This window comes from Euphorbia lathyris, chromosome 8 (genome assembly GCF_963576675.1).
Source record: "Euphorbia lathyris chromosome 8, ddEupLath1.1, whole genome shotgun sequence".
In the NCBI taxonomy this organism is placed as follows: Eukaryota; Viridiplantae; Streptophyta; class Magnoliopsida; order Malpighiales; family Euphorbiaceae; genus Euphorbia; species Euphorbia lathyris.
This window is the reverse complement of record NC_088917.1, coordinates 76,466,157-76,482,288: the sequence shown is the minus strand read 5'-3', so window position 1 is coordinate 76,482,288 and position 16,132 is coordinate 76,466,157. Positions and strand designations below refer to the sequence as shown.

Genomic DNA, 16,132 nt, shown 5'->3' with positions numbered 1-16,132 from the left:
ACTTTATTATTATCTAAATAATAACTAATTATATTTAGATAATTATTATTAATCAAATTAATAATTCAATTATTGTTAGGGATAATTAATTAGAGTTTCAATCACATAAAACTTCTAATTAATATTATTTAGACCTGTCCATGGGCCGGGCTGGGCCGGGCTCGGGCCGGGCCAGTCGGGTTTTTAAGTAAAAATGCTCAGCCCAAGCCCAGCCCAGCCCACAATTAATTTAGGCGGGCTCGGGCCGGGCTGGGCTCGGACTTAAAAATCAAATCCCGAGCCCAACCCATATAAGCCCATCTAAATATATATATATATATATATAATTGTTAATTATAAAAAAATAAATATTATACTTAAAAATAAATATTTAATATATAAATATATATTTATTAATTAATATTAATAAGCGGGCCGAGCTGGGCCGGCCCGTGTTATTTTTATTAATCCCAAGCCCGCCCAAAAAATAGGCGGGCTTTGGCGGGCCTGGGCCGGGCTGGGCCGATGAACAATTTTTATTGTCCAAGTCCGGTCCAAGGGACACGGGCCTGGGCGGGCCGGGCGGGTACCCGGGCCCGTGGACAGGTCTAATATTATTAGATAATCCTTTAATTTAATTTATAACCATAATCTAATTATAATTATTAAATCAAACTAATATCCCTATTTAATATATAAATTTCGGCCCATGCACTATGTCTCACTAATTCACACTTTCGTCCTCCGATTCCAAATCCTATATGCGACCCATTAGGTTCTTTATTGTCACTAGCCGTATATATCCTTTGAAATTATTCATCACGATTAATTCCAACATATATATAACGGAATACCGTCGCGAGCTGTTACTAGCAGAACCTATGATATTCCCTCAGAGCAATTAAGAAGTCAGGTTGATAACTGACGTTAACCTTTCTGCATTAGGTACAGTATAATACGATCCTTCATCAACTATATCATGTTGGTCAATTCCTTATAACCATGGAACGTGTCAAGGTTACATATAACGAATAGTCCGTTTTACTTGTACAGGTTGAATTCACTCTGAAAGATAAGTTAAGTGAAATATTCATTTCTACTCTTAACTCTATCACCTTGCAAGGATTTCAGTTAATTCACCACAAGCGGCCATTTAGATATATCTCCCACTTATCGGGAGTGACGAATGCTCAATCTGACATTAACTATTCTGCAATTACTTTGTGTGATACCCAACCCTGCTCTCACACACCCCAGGCTCTCACCTGTTGGATCGTGCTCGCACAGAATCAAAGTATCAGACTCCGTAATCCAGAATCACCAATTAACGAATGTTTGAGTCTGAGGATTAGTTATACCTACTAATACCAATGAGATGAACAGTTGACACATTAGATAAATCAATCCATTCTGTTATCTCAAGTCGGGTCCCAATCCTAATGAACTCCTTCACCGGATCCATGTAACTGTCTAGATATCTGAATATCTAAAGCTTGTGAGATCAGCTTTCTGTCTCGACAGAAAACACTGTTACATGCAAGTCTCAACAGTAATATGCCAACCCCTATAACATATTACTTGACTTGGGTTAACTTTAAGTCTATTGGTCTATTATAAAGTACAGTCTCACTTCATGCTTGTATGAACACTTTATAACTACTTAAATAAACTTAGGGTTACTTTCTTTATGAAAGATCTGTGCCTTTATATATAGTTACATTTTAATGCTATATATCTGATTAAACAAATGATCAAATAAACAATTTATTCATTAATATTAATATCCTAAAACAATTGTCTTTAGGACACTAAACTCCAACATTCTCCCACTTGGACTAAAGCCAATTGTTTCTGAAACTAATACCAGAAGAACTAAGATGTTTATCGTGAGCTCTTTGTGGTAATGGCTTGGTCAACGGATCTGCAACGTTGTCCTCAATAGGCACCTTTTCGATTCTCACATCTCCCCTGGCTATAATCTCCCCGATGAGATGATATCGCTTGAGATAATGTTTGGATGCATTATGAGACCGTGGTTCCTTTGCTTGTGCAATGGCTCCATTGTTATCACAGTACAGAGTAATGGGATTCACAATGTCAGGCACCACTCCTAGTTCCGTTATGAACTTCCTAATCCAAACAGCCTCCTTTGCCGCTTCTGCAGCTGCGATGTACTTTGATTCAGTCGACGAGAAAGCAACACTTCCTTGCTTGGAACTCTTCAAACTGACTGAACCTCCATTCAGGATAAACTGGTATCCTGATTGGGATCTATAATCATTTTCACCAGTTAGATGACTAGCATCTGAATATCCTTCAATTTTCAATTCTCCGTGTCCATATATGAGGAACATGTCTTTAGTTCTTCTAAGACACTTAAGAATGTTCTTGACCGTAATCCAGTGATCAAATCCTGGATTCCCTTGATAGCGGCTCGTCATACTCAATGCGAACGCCACATCAGGTCTAGTGCAAAGCATGGCATACATGATCGAACCAACCGCACTGGAGTAAGGAATTACAACCATGCGATTCTTATCACTGTCCATTTTAGGACATTGATCATTTGATAACTTGACACCATGGACCATTGGTAAGTTACCTCTTTTCGATTCATGCATGTCAAAATGCTTTAGGACTTTGTCAATATATGTAGACTGGGATAGTCCGAGCAGTCTCTTCGATCTATCCCGATAGATCTTAATCCCTAAGATATAGGCTGCTTCTCCCAAGTCTTTCATGGAGAAATTACCCGATAACCAAACTTTTACTGTTTGTAATTGCAACATCGTTTCCCATGAGTAGTATATCATCAACATATAGTACTAAGAAAACGACTGAGCTCCCACTTGTCTTCTTGTAAACATAAGCCTCTTCAGAGTTTTGCTCAAAACCAAATTGTTTTATGGTTTCATCAAAACGCTTGTTCCAACTTCTAGATGCTTGCTTGAGTCCATAAATGGACCTTTGAAGTTTGCAAACCTTGGTTGCATCCTTCGATGTGAAACCTTCAGGTTGCATCATGTATACATCCTCAAGCAGGTTTCCATTTAGGAAAGCTGTTTTCACATCCATTTGCCAAATCTCATAGTCAAAATGAGCGGCAATTGCAAGCAATATTCTGATGGATTTGAACATGGCTACTGGAGAGAAAGTCTCGTCATAGTCAACTCCTTGCTTTTGACGATATCCTTTCGCTACTAACCTAGCTTTGTAGGTACTAACCTTTCCATCCATGTCCGTCTTCTTCTTGAACATCCACTTGCACCTAATGGGTTTTATCCCTTCGGGTGGATCAACCAAAGTCCACACTTGGTTAGTATACATGGAGTCCATTTCAGAATTCATGGCTTCAAGCCATGCTTTAGATTCTGGACTAGCAAGAGCTTCTTCATAGGTTTCGGGTTCATCGTCTAACACGGGAACCAGTTCGTTATCTCCCACTAGAAAACCATATCTAACTGGGAGTTCACAAATTCTTTGAGACCTACGAGTGGGATATGACACTTGTGTTTCATCTAGTGAAACAGGTTCGGGTTCAACTTCTTCCGCGTTTTCAACATGTGATTCCTCTTGAACTTCCTCAAGTTCAATTACGCTTCTATTTTGTGTCTCTTCCAGAAACTCTTTCTCTAGAAACACTGCGTGTTTGGATACTATTACTTTCTATTCATCTGGATGATAAAAGTAATATCCCACAGTTTCCTTTGGGTATCCAATGAAGAAACACTTGTCAGATTTGGGATCTAATTTATCTGACACAATACGTTTGACGTATGCTGAACATCCCCATATTCTCATGAAGGAGAAGATGGGTTTTCTACCAATGAACAGTTCATGCGGTGTAGAACTTGCGGATTTAGTTAGAACTCGGTTTAAGGTAAATAGGGCAGTTTCTAAGGCATAGCCCCAGAATGATTTTGGAAGAGATGCGGTACTCATCATGGATCGTACCATATCCAATAAAGTTCGATTTCTCCTTTCTGACACAACATTGTGTTGTGGTGTATAAGGAGGCATCCATTGCGAGCATATTCCACATTCATTTAGATAATTCATAAATTCTTCTGAAAGATATTCCCCACCTCGATCGGATCAAAGTATTTTAATAGTCTTTCCAGTTTGATTTTCAACTTCATTCTTAAAGCATTTGAATTTCTCAAAAGCTTCTGACTTGTGCTTCATCAAATAGATATAACCATATCTAGTATGATCATCTATGAAGCTAATGAAGTATCTGAATCCTCCTCTTGCTTGGATTGACATAGGACCACATACATCTGAATGTATTAATCCTAGAGTGTCTGATACACGCTGACCTTTATTGCTAAAGGGTGTCTTTGTCATTTTTCCTTTTAAACATGACTCACGTGTTCCCATTGATTCACAATCAATCGAGTCTATAAGCCCATCTTGATATAGCTTAAGCATGCGTCTCTGGTTTATATGGCCTAAACGACAATGCCACAAGTAAGTTGAATTATCTAATCTAAGTCTTTTGGTATCAATTGCAAAAGCAGAAATCTTATCATTTAAAACATAAATTCCATTCAATGATATTCCTGAAAAATAGAAAATGTTATTTCTATAAAATTCGCAACTATTATTCTTAATTGAAACATGAAAACCATCATCAACTAGACAGCTAATAGAAATAATGTTACGAGACATCTCTGGAACATACAAACAGTTCCTTAATTCTATTACAAGTCCTGATGGTAGATGTAGATCATAATCTCCAATTGCGAGTGCGACAACCCTTGCACCATTTCCAACTCGCAAATTCACGTCTCCTTTCTTCAAATCCCTAGTCTGCTTTAGTTCCTGCATATTCATACAAATATGAGATCCACATCCGGTATCCAATACCCAAGATTCAGACTGTGAGATTGAGTTAATTTCAATATAGAACATACCAGAAGTTGAAGCACCGTCCTTTCCCTTCTTGAAAGAAGCTAGGTACTCCTTGCAATTTCTCCTCCAATGCCCATCTTTACCACAGAAGTGGCATTCCCCTTTGGGCTTCTTGACTTGCTTTCCTTTGGCTTGGGCTGGCTTGCCTCCCTTGTTCCTCTTGGGATATTTTGGATTGGGAAAATTCCCTTTCCTCTTCTTTGATCCCTCAATCACAAGAGCAGGTATCACCTTATCTTTCTTTAAGTTGGGCTCAACAGCCTTGAGCATATTGGCGAGCTCTTCAAGAGAGGTCTGTAAGTCATTCATCTGGTAGTTCATGGTGAACTGCGAATAACTTTGTGGGAGGGATGTGAGAAGTAAGTCGACACTTAGTTCATGATCCATCGCGAAGCCAATACTAAAAAGTTTGGTGATATAGCCAATCATCTTGACACAATGTGTCATAACAGATGTGCCCTCTTGCATCCTGCAGCGAAATAACAGTTTTGATATCTCAAAACGTTCACAACGAGTCTGTTTCCTGAACAGCTCTTTCAAGTGTATGACAATAGAACAGGCATCCATCTCCTCATGTTGCCTTTGTAGTTCTGGTGTCATCGATGCAAGTATGATGCACCCTGTGTGTTCATCATTAGATTTATGCTTCTGATAGGCAACAATCTCTTCAATGGGTGCATCATCAGCCGGGAGAGTGGGTATCGAAGTATCCAATACATACCCTATCTTTTCGAACTTCAAAACAATTTTGAGGTTACGAAACCAGTCGGCGAAGTTTGAACCATTCAGTTTGTTATCGGTAAGGATATTTCTTAGATCGATTTTCGACATGATTATTTTAGAGTACGATTTGTATATAACCTGAGAGTGAGAAAAGTGACGAATGTTATTCATTTGTTTAATTCATTTGCAATTTAAATACGTTGCACTTTTATGTTTTTAAATTGCTCCCACTATTTTACCAAATTAATAACCCTCAATATTAATTCGAAGAATTAATCAAACTCTTTAGTGGGCCAGGACCCTATCTAGCGAAGTTTCACCTTGAGTGACTCAACAAGCTAGCCCCATTCGATAGGTAGATTCATGTAATCAATCATATCTCAATATGACTCCTAGGTTACTGGGTTACTAACCGCATTAGTAACTAATATATATATGATTATTAATCCCAATCATATTGCCTACTAGCTTTGAACAACATGAGTGACTCATCCAATTATTCTCGGCTAGTTTAAGTCGTAACCTTATATTCGTGAAAACGATTTTCGATAATTCAGGTGTTACTATAAGACCCCGAGCTTGAGTGACTCAACAACCCAAAGGCCCCCAGTACTGCCGGCTGAATTATAATATTAGGGAGGCAACTATTTTATAACTTGCTTATTGACTTAACTTTTATTGTGTGAGGGATTTTATTTTAAGTCTCATAATCTAACCTAGTCTTGATTTGCTTTAGCATACATCAGACACTCATTCAACATTGACAATTATGGACATATCTCTAAGTTTATTCTGTTGAGCCAGAAACGGAATAAAGGGTCACCCTAGGGAAATACTAACTATTACATATTTCTCTTTGGGTCCTCTGTCTTTTCCTTGGCGCCTTGAATTACAACAATATTCAATTTCTAAGAAACTTCAATTTACTTGAAGGGATTGGATGAGAAGAAAAATACAATAGAGAGTAAGAGAGGGTAGGACTCGCATGTCCTATTTTTAAAATACCAAAAGACTGAATAACTATTATAGATGGTCTAATATGTCCATAACGCCAAAATGCAAAGACTCAATTAAATTAAATTTAGTTGGTTGATTACACAAACTATTTATGTAATATTTTTAGTTAATCAAATTAACAACTTAATTAATTTTACATCCAATTTTTGTTCTCGTTAATTTTGCATCCTTTATATTAAATCTAATCAAATTGTAACAAGTACGTATTAGATTAATATAACATGTACAAAATCAGTATTATGCATATCCTAATTAATTCGTATAATTCATTTAACTCTTTGAATTACTTATATCAAATATTTAGGTAAAACAAACTTTTAAATAAATTGATTTTGATAACCAAAACAAAACAATTATATTCTGAAAACCATTCATATATATATTTAAAATCCGGGCCTATTTTTAAAACAATTTTAAAACCCGTACCTTATGATTGGCCGGGCCGATTCAATCGGCCCGACCCTTACGACATGGCTACTGCCCTAAGGCAGCAGCAGGCGCCGCGGCGCTGCTGCCTCAGCGGCAGCAGCGTCGCGCCCACTGGTTGCTGCCGCTGGCAGCAACCATCAACAGTGGCGCGGGGTGGCTGCCTTGCGGCGGCGACCCCGATGCTACTGTTTTATTTATTTATTTTTTATATATAATTGTTTCAAAACGATTTCAAAACAATTTTTCAGAATATCAGTTTTATCTTTTAGATTCAATAAAACTAAAATGTTTTAATCTAACTATTAAACCTTTAATTTTGTTTAAACGATTATCAACCGAAATAATCAGGAACTATGCATAATCAGTTTTAATTATCAAGTAATCAAAACATATTTATCTTTAGATTAATTGAACTAACCGATTAATTAATTAATCTAACAATAAATCTATTCAATCTGATTGAAAAACCTTTTTATTTACATATATGAAATAACAGATTAACATAGGCTCTGATACCAATGAAGGAAAATAGACAAGCCTAGGCGTAGCGGAATAATAAAATTTTATCTATTTTATTTATTTCCCTTTTCCAAGATCTGTTAATTGTTATCTCATACAAGGAAGGATAGAAACCAATACCTTTAATGAAGAACTATCTACGGTTGCAAACGAAGTGCCCACAACTTCTTATAATCAACCCGTGAGCAACGAACGTTTTTGTTCAACACAGAAAACAGAACTAATCAGTAATCAACCTTTAAAGTATAGCAATCGCAATGATTGCCTCTAACAGAAATCGATACGAGATCAAAGAGGGAGTAAGAAATAAAGCAAATTAGCCGAGACGAAAGACGGAACGGTTCCTCTTCTCCTTCTTATGTGTGTGTTGAAATATGTAGGCTAGGGAGTCTATTTATAGACTTCTCAAAACCCTAATCCTAGTTGTGTTAGGTAATTAATTAATTAGAATCTTATTCGGAATAGGATTAATAATTAGATAATTAAACAAACACTTTATTATTATCTAAATAATAACTAATTATATTTAGATAATTATTATTAATCAAATTAATAATTCAGTCGTTGTTAGGGATAATTAATTAGAGTTTCAATCATATAAAACTTCTAATTAATATTATCAGATAATCCTTTAATTTAATTTATAACCATAATCTAATTATAATTATTAAATCAAACTAATATCCCTATTTAATATATAAATTTCGGCCCATGCACTATGTCTCACTAATTCACACTTTCGTCCTCCGATTCCAAGTCCCATATGCGACCCATTAGGTTCTTTATTGCCACTAGCCGTATATATCCTTTGAAATTATTCATCACGATTAATTCCAACATATATATAACGGAATATCATCGCGAGCTGTTACTAGCAGAACCTATGATATTCCCCCAGAGCAATTAAGAAGTCAGGTTGATAATTGACGTTAACCTTTCTGCATTAGGTACAGTATAATACGATCCTTCATCAACTATATCCTGTTGGTCAATTCCTTATAACCATGGAACGTGTGAAGGTTACATATAACGAAGAGTCTGTTTTACTTGTACAGGTTGAATTCACTCTGAAAGATAAGTTAAGTGAAATGTTCATTTCTACTCTTAACTCTATCACCTTGCAAGGGTTTCAGTTAATTCACCACAAGTGGCCATTTGGATATATCTCCCACTTATCGGGAGTGACGAATGCTCAATCTGACATTAACTATTCTGAAATTACTTTGTGTGATATCCAACCCTGCTCTCACACACCCCAGGCTCTCACCTGTTGGATCGTGCTCGCATAGAATCAAAGTATCAGACTCCGTAATCCAGAATCACCAATTAACGAATGTTTGAGTCTGAGGATTAGTTATACCTACTAATACCAATGAGATGAACAGTTGACACATTAGATAAATCAATCCATTCTGTTATCTCAAGTCGGGTCCCAATCCTAATGAACTCCTTCACCGAATCCATGTAACTGTCTAGATATCTGAATATCTAAAGCTTGTGAGATCAGCTTTCTGTCTCGACAGAAAACATTGTTACATGCAAGTCTCAACAGTAATATGCCAACCCCTATAACATATTACTTGACTTGGGTTAACTTTAAGTCTATTGGTCTATTATAAAGTACAGTCTCACTTCATGCTTGTATGAACACTTTATAACTACTTAAATAAACTTAGGGTTACTTTCTTTATGAAAGATTTGTGCCTTTATATATAGTTACATTTTAATGCTATATATCTGATTAAACAAATGATCAAATAAACAATTTATTCATTAATATTAATATCCTAAAACAATTGTCTTTAGGACACTAAACTCCAACAAGAACACATCATCATTGTGAGAGAGAGACTCTCGACAAACATTAATATGGAAACCAAATTCAGAGAGATATTACTTGATTTGGAAAATAAAAAAAACGTGGTTTTATAATAAATATGATATTATATAATTTTAATTCTTGAAGTTTTTTATTTTGAGATCGTCAATTATTAGAATATCAAATGAAAATATTTTGGTTTTTAGCAAATGGAAAAACTCTCTATGTTGGCAAAAAAAACATACCATAAGATTTTCCTTTTGAATTTACCTTTGAAAGAATTAACAAATTATGCATAATTGCACATACCATCCAGGGGCGTATATAAGGGGGGGTCCGAGGGGGTCTGGGTCTCTTCGGTCACCGAAACCATCATAACCAGGGGTAGTTTCGGCCTTCCTGTTCCACAAAATTTAAGGATGATAATACTAATTGGCGATTTGATCAAACTTTGATCAGGTATTTGATAAGTTGGACGTTTAACCTAGAACTTTGATTGAGTATTTGATAAATTGGTCTAATCAATGGCATTTCTGGGTCCCTGTCTCCAATAAATATTAAAGGTGTGTTGATTTAGCACCTCCAAGATGGCCCGAGAAGTGTTAGGCCCTTCCTAAATCCAAAACACATCCGACAGCTAAATCACTTGCATCACACATAATTTCAAATGGTAAATCCCAATCGGGTTTAGCAATAATAGGTGCACTGACTAAAGCTGTTTTCAATGTTTCGAAAGCTTTAACGCAATCTTCATTAAAATCAAAGGTGGAATCTTTCATGAGTAGATTAGTGAGTGGTTTGGAAATTACAGAAAAATTCTTAATAAATCTTCTGTAAAAACCGGCATGTCCTAAAAATGATCTTACTCCCTTAACAGTAGTTGGAGGGGTAATTTTTCTATTAGTGAAGTTTTTGCTCTATCCACTTCTAATCCTTTTTTAGATATTTTGTGACCTAAAACAATTCCTTCGTCAACCATGAAATGACATTTTTCCCAGTTTAATACCAAATTTGTTTCTTCACACCTAGACAAAACTTTATCCAAGTTTTCGAGGCACGAATCAAAAGAATCTCCATAAACTGAAAAATCGTCCATAAAAACTTCCATGATATCTTTAATGAAATCATTAAAAATCGCAGTCATACAGCGTTGAAATGTTGCAGGTGCGTTACATAGACCAAAGGGCATTCTCCTATATGCAAATGTTCCGTAAGGACATGTGAAGGTTGTTTTATCATGGTCATCCGGGTAAATGTATATTTGAAAGAATCCGGAGTAACCATTTAGAAAACAGTAGAAAGCATGACCAGCTATCCTTTCGATCATTTGATCAATGAAAGGTAGAGGAAAATGATCTTTCCTAGTTGCTTTATTTAGATTTCTATAATCTATACAAACTCTCCAACCAGTGGTGGTTCGTGTAGGTATTAATTCACCTTCTTCATTCCTTACAACTGTTATGCCTCCCTTTTTAGGTACACAATGGATTGGACTAACCCATTCACTATCCGAAATAGGGTAGATGATTCCATTGTCCAGAAGTTTAGTAATCTCATTTTTTACTACTTCCTTCATATTGGGATTTTGGCGTCTTTTCCTATCCGCTTTAGGTGGCTTATCTTCTTCTAAGTGAATTCTGTGCATTACGATGCTTGGATTGATACATTTTAAGTCTGAAATTTGCCAACCCATACTTCCTATCCTATTTCTAACAACTTCTTTCAATTTCTCTTCTTGATCTTGCGTTAATTTGTTAGAGATAATTATAGGTAGAGAATCGCCTTCCCCTAAGAAAGCGTACCTCAAATGACTTGGCAATTCTTTAAGTTCTAATTTAGGTGGAACTATAATCGAAGGCGGAACTGGTCCATCTTCTCGAATCAAAGGTTCTGGGTCCTTATCTTCTAGTTCCTCACTCATTATATGTTCTATTATTTCTTCTTTTTGAACAATGTCATTTACACATTCTTCAATCAAATCAAGTTTCATACAAGCGAAATCCTCCATAGGATATTTCATCGCTTGATTCATATCAAACTCAATCTTATCATCTCCTATTCTTAAAACTACTTTCCCTTCCGACACATCAACTAGAGCACGTCCCGTGTTCATGAACGGTCTACCAAAGATTAGCGGACAATTTACGTCATAAGCAAAATCTAAAATAACGAAATCGGTAGGAAAAATAAATTTGTCAACTTTAACTAAAACATCCTCAATTATACCGTATGGTCTTTTAGTGGTTTGATCCGCTAATTGCAAAACCATATTGGTACGTTTGATGTCTTCTTCTAGGCCTAACTTATTAAAAATAGATAATGGCATCAAGTTAATGCTTGCTCCTAAATCACAGAGACAACTGGGAAATTCAATATCTTCCAATTTACACGGAATGGTGAAACATCCGGGATCTTTGAGTTTTATGGGAAAATTGCTTGACACAATCGAACTGCAATCTTCAGTTAGCGAAATGGATGAAATTCCTTCCCAACTGATTTTCTTTGAAATTAAATCTTTGAGGAATTTACCATAATTGGGAATTTGCGTAATCGCATCCATAAACGTTAAATTAATATGCAAATTTTTAAGTTTGTCTAAAAATGTTAAAAGTTGTTTATCATAGTCCTTATTGCGGACTTTGTGTGGAAAAGGTGGTTTGGGTACAAAAGTTTTTGTACTAGAGTCAATTGGTGCATCTTTTTGTTTCAAAGTATCTTCTTTGGGCTTTGGCAAATCAGTTCCAGGTAAGGTCGAATTTCCGGGCATTTCCGGGCCTAAGTAATTTTTCCCTGAACGAAGAGTGATAGCCTTAACATGCTCTTTCGGATTTTCTTCCGTATGGCTTGGAAGACTTCCCTCTTTGCGGGATGGAATTGATTTAGCGAGTTGTCCAATTTGAATCTCCAAATTATGGATGCTAGATGATTGGTTTTTAATAAGCTGATCGAATTTATTCTCGATCCGTTTAAAACCATCGTCGTGATTACTTATTTTTCCGCTCATAGTATCAATAAATTTGTCAATTTTAGAAGATAAAGTGCTAATCGTATCTCTTGATTGATTTTGATAATTAGCAGTACGATTTTGACTAGCATTAGTATTATTATTATTATCTCTCTAGTTAAAGTTAGGATGATTTCTCCACCCAGGATTATATGTATTGGAGTAAGGGTTATTAGGTTGGTTTTGCCCTTGGACAAAATTTACCTGTTCAATTTCACTCATACCTTTGTAGTCCACATCCGTTTGGATTGGCTTACCATTAGAATCACACGGTGCCATAAACCTATCAATTTTGTGCGATAAGGCAGAAAACTGGGCTTGCAACATCGCAACTGGATCAAGATTCACTATACCTTTAACTGATGACGTAGTTGAGGATGATGGTTTCGCTAATGGTATGTGTCCACGTTTCGCGGGCCACATACTGCTGTTGATTGCCATTTCCCCCAAAAGTTCTCTTGCTTGGGCAGATGTTTTCTTCATGAATAACCCTCCAGACATAGCGTCCAATGAACCTCCAGTGGTAGGATTTAGTCCATTATAAAATGTTTGCATTAAAAGTTCAGCGGGCAACTGGTGGTGTGGGCATAAACGTTGAAGTTCTTTAAAACGTTCCCAAGCCTCATAAAGAGTTTCATTATCATTTTGAGAAAAAGATGTTAACTCTTTAATGACTCTTGCGGTTTTTGCTAAAGGAAATTTTTTTGATAAAAATGCTTGGGCTAATTGCTCCCAAGTCTCAAATGATGCGGCTGGCATAGAAGTTAACCATTCTTTGGCTCGATCCTTCAAAGTAAAAGGAAAAAGGCGAAGTTTGATTGCTTCTGCAGTTACATCAGTAATTTTAAAAGTGTCACAAATTTCTAAGAAATTTGTCAAATGGGTGTTAGGATTTTCGTTAGGTAACCCGTAAAATGTTACGTTATTTTGCAACATATTAAGCAATGCTGGCTTAATTTCAAAATGGTGTGCATTAATTTGGGGTCTAACTATACTGTTTGTTACACCGGCCACTCCTGGCCTAGCGTAATCCATAAGTGTGGCCATAACTTCTAGCTCGGTAATTCTAGTTTTTATTGGGGTTTTGTTTTTGTTTTTCTTTTCTTTCTTGTTCTTTTTAAGAGTTCTTTCAATTTCTGGGTCAATAGGATTTGGTGACATGCCTGAACTTCGAGAACTGCGCATGAACCTGAAATTTCGCACGAATCGAAACTACCTACAAAACAGAATTTGAAAAATAAATATGTTAGTAATTTAAAATAAATAAAATATAAAAGTTTGAATAAGTATAAATAAACCTAGATTCGAAATAAAACACGAAAGATTTAAAATTTTGTCGAAAATTTTGGCGTTCCCCGGCAACGGCGCCAAAAACTTGTTGAGCGATTTCCGCAAGTGCACGGTATACGCTTGTAGTAATAAAAGATATCGATCCCACAGGGAACGTTTTTCGAAACAAAACTTATTTAGAATCGGTTAAATTTACTTTTAAGGTTTATAATATGGAAAATCGTTTAATCAGTTTTGGTTTTGAAATTGCTAGAATGAGAATTAGGTTAGAGTATGAAAACGTTAGAAAATACTCTGATTTAAGAATGAATTTGCAAGATAGGAACGTTTAGTACTTTTTAGAAAAGTAAACAAATGTATTTGTTTGCATTAAGCAAAGAAAACAACTTTAAACTTTGTATGAATTATAAAGATGAAATAAATGACGGAACCTCTAATTATTTGGCTTTGAACATGACAAAACCCTATCCGGGATAATTGCCCTTAATCAAATTAAAACTCTTTCGAGATAATAATTTGCTTAAGTGTTCAACAAAGTTTCCTTGTAAAGATTTTGAATTAAATACGTTTTAATGAAAACACCAGCATCCACTTCGGATCCTTTACCAAAGTGCTGCATAAAAATCTATCGAATAGAACAGACTTTATTAAATGAAATATAAATTGATACAAGTTTACAGAGAACATGGAGCATGGAAACATTCGACGGCTTGCAAGTGAACGGGTTGTCAATCCTTTCTTTGGGTTTCGTTAGAGTTTGTCAGGCTCAGGGGCGGATCCTCTACTCAATCTTCTCGTTGAATCTTCGTAATAGAGACTGGGTCGGTCTACTACCAAAATGAAAACTAAATTGGAACAAGGTCTAAACGCTACTAAACTTGTTATTATTGAATAAACAATGTGTGTACATCATATTGCTTTTTACAGAGTCGAAATCTAACTTCTGAATCACTTGACTCAGAATTTCTGCATAAATTCTATACTAATCTCTTTCTTCTACATATATTCAACTCTCCATCAACTCTTTATTTATAGATGTTGAAGAGTCTTGATTGAAGTGTCGTATCCGTTGTGGAGAGTCATATCCGTTGCGAAAGGACGTCTTTATCCACCCGAACGATCGTGTTTCGTCAAAAACGAAAGTGTGTAACTAGGCCTCTACAGACTCCTGCTCGTACCGAGAATGTTAAATTCTCTACCGAGAATGGGGGAGCATCAATTGGTCTTCAAACGAAGGGAAGGAGAAGCTGAAGAACGCGTGTCGCGATCGAGAATTTGGGGGCCACGGTCGCGGCACGGAACGTTTTTCATTTCTTCGGCTTTCATTCTCGTCCTTGACTTGACGTTATTAATTTTCGTCGTCTTCGACTCCTTTTGTAGGGTTTTTCTTCTGTTTTTGAGCTCTTTTCATTCCTATTTGGATTTTACCAAATATTTATGTACCTTACAAGAAAGAAACATATTCGAGAGTAAAAGCTTTCTAAACAGTTATAAATAGCATAAATTCGTAGTAATATTGATGTAATTATTGATGATATTTTAGGTATATTTTGGGCTTAACATTGAGCTCCTTCGTTTTTCAGCTTGAGCAGTGAGGCAAGGTAAGCAGGGATGATGAAGATATCCTTCCCTCGAACCTTGGTGACCATGTAGTCCTGGTTATCATCAGCGGCTCTTAGGTTAGTGTAGAATTCCTTCACTAACTCGGGATAGGTAGCGTCACGAACTGAGAACAGCTCGGTCCAGCCGTTCTTTGAGATCCACTCACAGAAGGGTTGCTCAGCCTCCACAAATCCCTTCGAAAACCAACGAGAGTGGTCAACCTTGTACCCCCTAACACTTTCGTATACCAGTGAGTAGGTTCTCTCTATGGGTTTCTTACCCTTGTCCTTCTGTTGTTTCCCTCTTGAAGAGGCAGCTTGGTCAGCCTGGTTTTTCTTCCTTGGGGTAGTGACCTTAGAATGGTCACGCTGACCATGTTCTTGAGACTTGGTGGGAGTCTCTCTATGTTCCTGCTGAGCAGGAGATTGAGGGTTTTCATCGGAGCGGTTATAGTCGTTGTAACAGCCTCCGAAGAGATTCTGAGAATCCGACATGATTTTCAGAGAATTTGAGAAGTTTTGGGAATTTTGGAGCGAAGAGGATTTGAATACCAGAAATTTCTAAGCGTAAAGAGGTAAGAGTGGGAAATCGTTCACTATTTATAGAGATGTCGAGTTGATCTGAAGCGTTGAGGTGGCCGTTTGACCTCGAGATACTTAATCGACAAAGATTCTGGCATTTATGACACATTCGGCGCATGTATATTCTAATTATTGCACTTACGTCATCCTAGGTGGCTATTTAATTCGCGTGTTTTGCATTAAGTTTTGCAACGGATTTTTTTTACTCAGTGTTAAGGATTTCAAACGTTTAAAGTTCTAAGTAGTCAGTGTTAC

General features: G+C 36.4%; 1 non-coding gene across 1 annotated transcript; it reads left to right on the top strand.

The window, feature by feature from the left end:
• Window positions 1-12,975: 12,975 nt before the first annotated feature.
• Window positions 12,976-13,082, top strand: LOC136204314 (small nucleolar RNA R71). The gene has a single exon (XR_010675159.1). It is a non-coding gene; the product is annotated as a small nucleolar RNA R71 (small nucleolar RNA).
• The last annotated feature ends 3,050 nt before the right edge of the window (window positions 13,083-16,132 follow it).